Source organism: Schistocerca gregaria, chromosome 10 (genome assembly GCF_023897955.1).
Source record: "Schistocerca gregaria isolate iqSchGreg1 chromosome 10, iqSchGreg1.2, whole genome shotgun sequence".
NCBI lineage: Eukaryota > Metazoa > Arthropoda > Insecta > Orthoptera > Acrididae > Schistocerca > Schistocerca gregaria.
In genome coordinates, this window is record NC_064929.1 from 46,105,965 (window position 1) to 46,115,029 (window position 9,065).

The 9,065-nt window shown below is 49.0% G+C and overlaps 1 non-coding gene across 1 annotated transcript; it reads left to right on the plus strand.

The window, feature by feature from the left end:
* The first annotated feature begins 8,156 nt into the window (after positions 1-8,156).
* Positions 8,157-8,229, plus strand: Trnat-agu (transfer RNA threonine (anticodon AGU)). Its single transcript has one exon. It is a non-coding gene; the product is annotated as a tRNA-Thr (tRNA).
* Positions 8,230-9,065: the final 836 nt, after the last annotated feature.

Genomic DNA, 9,065 nt, shown 5'->3' on the forward strand with positions numbered 1-9,065 from the left:
TCTGTCTTAGGTATCACGGCTTAACCTCATTGAAGTCTAGAGGGTGGACAACACGTTCGTCTTACTCAGAGCGGTGTCCGAACTCTATTTTCTACGTTATACGTGCCACTTTCATTGTGGCCAACTACGATTCGATACAGAATGCACGAAACCTGAAAGACACCCTAACGGATACATAGAGAGTAATGTTTGTCTGCTGAATAATGGGAGTGCAAGGGTCTGTGTCGTCTATATGGCTGTATGTAGCACCATTAGTCTTCGGGAGGCGGGCGTAGCTCAGATGGTAGAGCGCTCGCTTAGTATGCGAGAGGTACTGGGATCAATACCCAGTGCCTCCAGAATTTTTAACACACCTACATGCGCACCTTGCCATGCGAGTGGAATAATTCACAGCCAGCAGATGTGTCTAGGAAGATACAAGCGAATGATTAGCATCCACAATTGGCAAGCGTGCTGTTATTAGTGCGCGGGAAGCACCCCCCTCCCACGCCTACACTTAATTTAGAAACAGTACAAGTGTTCCCGTAAGATTCTCAAGCCTATGTCGGAAAGATCTGCCTTGCGCCGAGTTCACGTAAATCCCACTGCACATTCCTATTCTTTGCGTGCAGTCGGCTGCTACTGGTGTTGCTAGTTGTGACTGCTGATAACAGATGCCGTAGCAATCAATTCATGGAGTGAGTTGTATGTTTTGCGATAGTCTTTCTCTGACAAGCAAGCACAGGTGACATAGGTGCGAACACAGGAAGCTTGCAGACCCTCGCTGCCTGCAGACACCGAGCAGCCACACTAGGAGGGCGGCCTAAGCCGTAGGCGAAATGTGCTCATTCGCTTTGGCGCGACGTCGAACTATAAATAATGCTGTCACTAGCGTGAGCGTCGTGGAAAGTCGGAAAAGTCGGCTGCGTGGGTGAGTGCCAAGTTTGGGGAGCGTTTTGTAGTATGCGCAGTGCAATGGAGACCCGGAAACTTGTTGTGGCCCAGTGTTTTGCAGTTGGACGACAAGATTGGTACACAGTAGTAAAGAGCGAGGCACTGAGTTGGCATGAATAATGGAGTGCACAATGGGGCTCGAGATGTGTTTGTTACCTCAGGTGCGGTATGATTGTCGACAAGGAGTGAAAACGGAGCAATTTGTGACGGCTCTTTCAATTTAAGACGTTAAAAACAGACGGAATTTGCATTTGTAACACCAGAGCATCGAAACTACTTGGAACTTTTGTGTATATGAACGTGTCCGCGCCTTTGTACTCTGCTCCCTTCACCGCTACAAACCAACCAACCATCTTGTTCGTGCGCATCAGAGTCGCAAAGAATGGGGAATAGCGCAGTTTGGTCGTGCATGTGTCGTAGCTCAGTTGGTAGAGCGTTCGCATCGCATGTGAAAGGTGCAGTGTACAAGCTGCGGCGCCTCCATTTTTTGTGGTCAGTGCATGGTAAGTGTTGGTGGCGGCGAACTTAAAGGCACGCAAGATGTTGCAAAGCCAGCGTCACAGACTGATATGATGTATACTGACGTAAGGAGAGCAAGATGTAAGTGTGGGGACCGGCTGTTATCGAGGTGTCATCGAGTGCAGATCTGTCTTAGGTATCACGGCTTAACCTCATTGAATTCTAGAGGGTGGACAACACGTTCGTCTTACTCAGAGCGGTGTCCGAACTCTATTTTCTACGTTATACGTGCCACTTTCATTGTGGCCAACTACGATTCGATACAGAATGCACGAAACCTGAAAGACACCCTAACGGATACATAGAGAGTAATGTTTGTCTGCTGAATAATGGGAGTGCAAGGGTCTGTGTCGTCTATATGGCTGTATGTAGCACCATTAGTCTTCGGGAGGCGGGCGTAGCTGAGATGGTAGAGCGCTCGCTTAGTATGCGAGAGGTACTGGGATCAATACCCAGTGCCTCCAGAATTTTTAACACACCTACATGCGCACCTTGCCATGCGAGTGGAATAATTCACAGCCAGCAGATGTGTCTAGGAAGATACAAGCGAATGATTAGCATCCACAATTGGCAAGCGTGCTGTTATTAGTGCGCGGGAAGCACCCCCCTCCCACGCCTACACTTAATTTAGAAACAGTACAAGTGTTCCCGTAAGATTCTCAAGCCTATGTCGGAAAGATCTGCCTTGCGCCGAGTTCACGTAAATCCCACTGCACATTCCTATTCTTTGCGTGCAGTCGGCTGCTACTGGTGTTGCTAGTTGTGACTGCTGATAACAGATGCCGTAGCAATCAATTCATGGAGTGAGTTGTATGTTTTGCGATAGTCTTTCTCTGACAAGCAAGCACAGGTGACATAGGTGCGAACACAGGAAGCTTGCAGACCCTCGCTGCCTGCAGACACCGAGCAGCCACACTAGGAGGGCGGCCTAAGCCGTAGGCGAAATGTGCTCATTCGCTTTGGCGCGACGTCGAACTATAAATAATGCTGTCACTAGCGTGAGCGTCGTGGAAAGTCGGAAAAGTCGGCTGCGTGGGTGAGTGCCAAGTTTGGGGAGCGTTTTGTAGTATGCGCAGTGCAATGGAGACCCGGAAACTTGTTGTGGCCCAGTGTTTTGCAGTTGGACGACAAGATTGGTACACAGTAGTAAAGAGCGAGGCACTGAGTTGGCATGAATAATGGAGTGCACAATGGGGCTCGAGATGTGTTTGTTACCTCAGGTGCTGTATGATTGTCGACAAGGAGTGAAAACGGAGCAATTTGTGACGGCTCTTTCAATTTAAGACGTTAAAAACAGACGGAATTTGCATTTGTAGTACCAGAGCATCGAAACTACTTGGAACTTTTGTGTATATGAACGTGTCCGCGCCTTTGTACTCTGCTCCCTTCACCGCTACAAACCAACCAACCATCGTGTCCGTGCGCATCAGAGTCGCAAAGAATGGGGAATAGCGCAGTTTGGTCGTGCATGTAGCGTACCTCAGTTGGTAGAGCGTTCGCTTTACATATGAAAGGTGCAGGGTTCAAGCCGCGGCGCCTCCATTTTTTGTGGTCAGTGCATGGTAAGTGTTGGTCGCGGCGAACCTAAAGGCACGCAAGATGTTGCAAAGCCAGCGTCACAGACTGATATGATGTATACTGACGTAAGGAGAGCAAGATGTAAGTGTGGGGACCGGCTGTTATCGAGGTGTCATCGAGTGCAGATCTGTCTTAGGTATCACGGCTTAACCTCATTGAAGTCTAGAGGGTGGACAACACGTTCGTCTTACTCAGAGCGGTGTCCGAACTCTATTTTCAACGTTATACGTGCCACTTTCATTGTGGCCAACTACGATTCGATACAGAATGCACGAAACCTGAAAGACACCCTAACGGATACATAGAGAGTAGTGTTTGTCTGCTGAATAATGGGAGTGCAAGGGTCTGTGTCGTCTATATGGCTGTATGTAGCACCATTAGTCTTCGGGGGGGCGGGCGTAGCTCAGATGGTAGAGCAGTCGTTTAGTATGCGAGAGGTACTGGGATCAATACCCAGTGCCTCCAGAATTTTTAACACACCTACATGCGCACCTTGCCATGCAAGTGGAATAATTCTGAGCCTGCAGATGTGTCTAGGAAGATACAAGCGAATGATTAGCATCCACAATTGGCAAGCGTGCTGTTATTAGTGCGCGGGAAGCACCCTCCTCCCACGCCTACACTTAATTTAGAAACAGTACAAGTGTTCCCGTAAGATTCTCAAGCCTATGTCGGAAAGATCTGCCTTGCGCCGAGTTCACGTAAATCCCACTGCACATTCCTATTCTTTGCGTGCAGTCGGCTGCTACTGGTGTTGCTAGTTGTGACTGCTGATAACAGATGCCGTAGCAATCAATTCATGGAGTGAGTTGTATGTTTTGCGATAGTCTGTCTCTGACAAGCAAGCACGGGTGACATAGGTGCGAACACAGGAAGCTAGCAGACCCTCGCTGCCTGCAGACACCGAGCAGCCACACTAGGAGGGCGGCCTAAGCCGTAGGCGAAATGTGCTCATTCGTTTTGGCGCGACGTCGAACTATAAATAATGCTGTCATTAGCGTGAGCGTCGTGGAAAGTCGGAAAAGTCGGCTGCGTGGGTGAGTGCCAAGTTTGGGGAGCGTTTTGTAGTATGCGCAGTGCAATGGAGACCCGGAAACTTGTTGTGGCCCAGTGTTTTGCAGTTGGACGACAAGATTGGTACACAGTAGTAAAGAGCGAGGCACTGAGTTGGCATGAATAATGGAGTGCACAATGGGGCTCGAGATGTGTTTGTTACCTCAGGTGCTGTATGATAGTTGACAAGGAGTGAAAACGGAGCAATTTGTGACGGCTCTTTCAATTTAAGACGTTAAAAACAGACGGAATTTGCATTTGTAATACCAGACCATCGAAACTACTTGGAACTTTTGTGTATATGAACGTGTCCGCGCCTTTGTACTCCGCTCCCTTCACCTCTACAAACCAACCAACCATCGTGTCCGTGCGCATCAGAGTCGCAAAGAATGGGGAATTGCGCAGTTTGGTCGTGCATGTGGCGTAGCTCAGTTGGTAGAGCGTTCGCTTCGCATGTGAAAGGTGCAGGGTTCAAGCCGCGGCGCCTTCATTTTTTGTGGTCAGTGTATGGTAAGTGTTGGTCGCGGCGAACCTAAAGGCACGCAAGATGTTGCAAAGCCAGCGTCACAGACTGATATGATGTATACTGACGTAAGGAGAGCAAGATGTAAGTGTGGGGACCGGCTGTTATCGAGGTGTCATCGAGTGCAGATCTGTCTTAGGTATCAAGGCTTAACCTCATTGAAGTCTAGAGGGTGGACAACACGTTCGTCTTACACAGACCGGTGTCCGAACTCTATTTTCAACGTTATACGTGCCACTTTCATTGTGGCCAACTACGATTCGATACAGAATACACGAAAGCTGAAAGACACCCTAACGGATACATAGAGAGTAGTGTTTGTCTGCTGAATAATGGGAGTGCAAGGGTCTGTATCGTCTATATGGCTGTATGTAGCACCATTAGTCTTCGGGACGGCGGGCGTAGCTGAGATGGTAGAGCGCTCGCTTAGTATGCGAGAGGTGCTGGGATCAATACCCAGTGCCTCCAGAATTTTTAACACACCTACATGGGCACCTTGCCATGCAAGTGGAATAATTCACAGCCAGCAGATGTGTCTAGGAAGATACAAGCGAATGATTAGCATCCACAATTGGCAAGCGTGCTGTTATTAGTGCGCAGGAAGCACCCTCCTCCCACGCCTACACTTAATTTAGAAACAGTACAAGTGTTCCCGTAAGATTCTCAAGCCTATGTCGGAAAGATCTGCCTTGCGCCGAGTTCACGTAAATCCCACTGCACATTCCTATTCTTTGCGTGCAGTCGGCTGCTACTGGTGTTGCTAGTTGTGACTGCTGATAACAGATGCCGTAGCAATCAATTCATGGAGTGAGTTGTATGTTTTGCGATAGACTGTCTCTGACAAGCAAGCACAGGTGACATAGGTGCGAACACAGGAAGCTAGCAGACCCTCGCTGCCTGCAGACACCGAGCAGCCACACTAGGAGGGCGGCCTAAGCCGTAGGCGAAATGTGCTCATTCGTTTTGGCGCGACGTCGAATTATAAATAATGCTGTCATTAGCGTGAGCGTCGTGGAAAGTCGGAAAAGTCGGCTGCGTGGGTGAGTGCCAAGTTTGGGGAGCGTTTTGTAGTATGCGCAGTGCAATGGAGACCCGGAAACTTGTTGTGGCCCAGTGTTTTGCAGTTGGACGACAAGATTGGTACACAGTAGTAAAGAGCGAGGCACTGAGTTAGCATGAATAATGGAGTGCACAATGGGGCTCGAGATGTGTTTGTTACCTCAGGTGCTGTATGATTGTTGACAAGGAGTGAAAACGGAGCAATTTGTGACGGCTCTTTCAATTTAAGACGTTAAAAACAGACGGAATTTGCATTTGTAATACCAGACCATCGAAACTACTTGGAACTTTTGTGTATATGAACGTGTCCGCCCCTTTGTACTCTGCTCCCTTCACCGCTACAAACCAACCAACCATCGTGTCCGTGCGCATCAGAGTCGAAGAATGGGGAATAGCGCAGTTTGGTCGTGCATGTGGCGTAGCTCAGTTGGTAGAGCGTTCGCTTCGCATGTGAAAGGTGCAGGGTTCAAGCCGCGGCGCCTCCATTTTTTGTGGTCAGTGCATGGCAAGTGTTGGTCGCGGCGAACCTAAAGGCACGCAAGATGTTGCAAAGCCAGCGTCACAGACTGATATGATGTATACTGACGTAAGGAGAGCAAGATGTATGTGTGGGGACCGGCTGTTATCGAGGTGTCATCGAGTGCAGATCTGTCTTAGGTATCACGGCTTAACCTCATTGAAGTCTAGAGGGTGGATAACACGTTCGTCTTACTCAGAGCGGTGTCCGAACTCTATTTTCAACGTTATACGTGCCACTTTCATTGTGGCCAACTACGATTCGATACAGAATGCACGAAACCTGAAAGACACCCTAACGGATACATAGAGAGTAGTGTTTGTCTGCTGAATAATGGGAGTGCAAGTGTCTGTTTCGTCTATATGGCTGTATGTAGCACCATTAGTCTTCTGGGGGGCGGGCGTAGCTCAGATGGTAGAGCAGTCGTTTAGTATGCGAGAGGTACTGGGATCAATACCCAGTGCCTCCAGAATTTTTTACACACCTACATGCGCACCTTGCCATGCAAGTGGAATAATTCACAGCCAGCAGATGTGTCTAGGAAGATACAAGCGAATGATTAGCATCCACAATTGGCAAGCGTGCTGTTATTAGTGCGCGGGAAGCACCCTCCTCCCACGTCTACACTTCATTTAGAAACAGTACAAGTGTTCCCATAAGATTCTCAAGCCTATGTCGGAAAGATCTGCCTTGCGCCGAGTTCACGTAAATCCCACTGCACATTCCTATTCTTTGCGTGCAGTCGGCTGCTACTGGTGTTGCTAGTTGTGACTGCTGATAACAGATGCCGTAGCAATCAATTCATGGAGTGAGTTGTATGTTTTGCGATAGTCTGTCTCTGACAAGCAAGCACAGGTGACATAGGTGCGAACACAGGAAGCTAGCAGACCCTCGCTGCCTGCAGACACCGAGCAGCCACACTAGGAGGGCGGCCTAAGCCGTAGGCGAAATGTGCTCATTCGCTTTGGCGCGACGTCGAACTATAAATAATGCTGTCACTAGCGTGAGCGTCGTGGAAAGTCGGAAAAGTCGCCTGCGTGGGTGAGTGCTAAGTTTGGGGAGCGTTTTGTAGTATGCGCAGTGCAATGGAGACCCGGAAACTTGTTGTGGCCCGGTGTTTTGCAGTTGGACGACAAGATTGGTACACAGTAGTAAAGAGCGAGGCACTGAGTTGGCATGAATAATGGAGTGCACAATGGGGCTCGAGATGTGTTTGTTACCTCAGGTGCTGTATGATTGTCGACAAGGAGTGAAAACGGAGCAATTTGTGGCGGCTCTTTCAATTTGAGACGTTAAAAACAGACGGAACTTGCATTTGTAATACCAGAGCATCGAAACTACTTGGAACTTTTGTGTATATGAACGTGTCCGCGCCTTTGTACTCTGCTCCCTTCACCGCTACAAACCAACCAACCATCGTGTCCGTGCGCATCAGAGTCGCAAAGAATGGGGAATAGCGCAGTTTGGTCGTGCATGTGGCGTAGCTCAGTTGGTAGAGCGTTCGCTTCGCATGTGAAAGGTGCAGGGTTCAAGCCGCGGCGCCTCCATTTCTTGTGGTTAGTGCATGGTAAGTGTTGGTCGCGGCTAACCTAAAGGCACGCAAGATGTTGCAAAGCTAGCGTCACAGACTGATATGATGTATACTGACGTAAGGAGAGCAAGATGTAAGTGTGGGGACCGGCTGTTATCGAGGTGTCATCGAGTGCAGATCTGTCTTAGGTATCACGGCTTAACCTCATTGAAGTCTAGAGGGTGGACAACACGTTCGTCTTACTCAGAGCGGTGTCCGAACTCTATTTTCAACGTTATACGTGCCACTTTCATTGTGGCCAACTACGATTCGATACAGAATGCACGAAACCTGCAAGACACCCTAACGGATACATAGAGAGTAGTGTTTGTCTGCTGAATAATGGGAGTGCAAGGGTCTGTGTCGTCTATATGGCTGTATGTAGCACCATTAGTCTTCGGGGGGCGGGCGTAGCTCAGATGGTAGAGCGCTCGCTTAGTATGCGAGAGGTACTGGGATCAATACCCAGTGCCTACAGAATTTTTAACACACCTACATGCGCACCATTGCCATGCAAGTGGAATAATTCACAGCCAGCAGATGTGTCTAGGAAGATACAAGCGAATGATTAGCATCCACAATTGGCAAGCGTGCTGTTATTAGTGCGCGGGAAGCACCCCCCCTCCCACGCCTACACTTAATTTAGAAACAGTACAAGTGTTCCCGTAAGATTCTCAAGCCTATGTCGGAAAGATGTGCCTTGCGCCGAGTTCACGTAAATCCCACTGCACATTCCTATTCTTTGCGTGCAGTCGGCTGCTACTGGTGTTGCTAGTTGTGACTGCTGATAACAGATGCCGTAGCAATCAATTCATGGAGTGAGTTGTATGTTTTGCGATAGTCTGTCTCTGACAAGCAAGCACAGGTGACATAGGTGCGAACACAGGAAGCTTGCAGACCCTCGCTGCCTGCAGACACCGAGCAGCCACACTAGGAGGGCGGCCTAAGCCGTAGGCGAAATGTGCTCTTTCGCTTTGGCGCGACGTCGAACTATAAATAATGCTGTCACTAGCGTGAGCGTCGTGGAAAGTCGGAAAAGTCGGCTGCGTGGGTGAGTGCCAAGTTTGGGGAGCGTTTTGTAGTATGCGCAGTGCAATGGAGACCCGGAAACTTGTTGTGGCCCAGTGTTTTGCAGTTGGACGACAAGATTGGTACACAGTAGTAAAGAGCGAGGCACTGAGTTGGCATGAATAATGGAGTGCACAATGGGGCTCGAGATGTGTTTGTTACCTCAGGTGCGGTATGATTGTCGACAAGGAGTGAAAACGGAGCAATTTGTGACGGCTCTTTTAATTTAAGACGTTAAAAACACA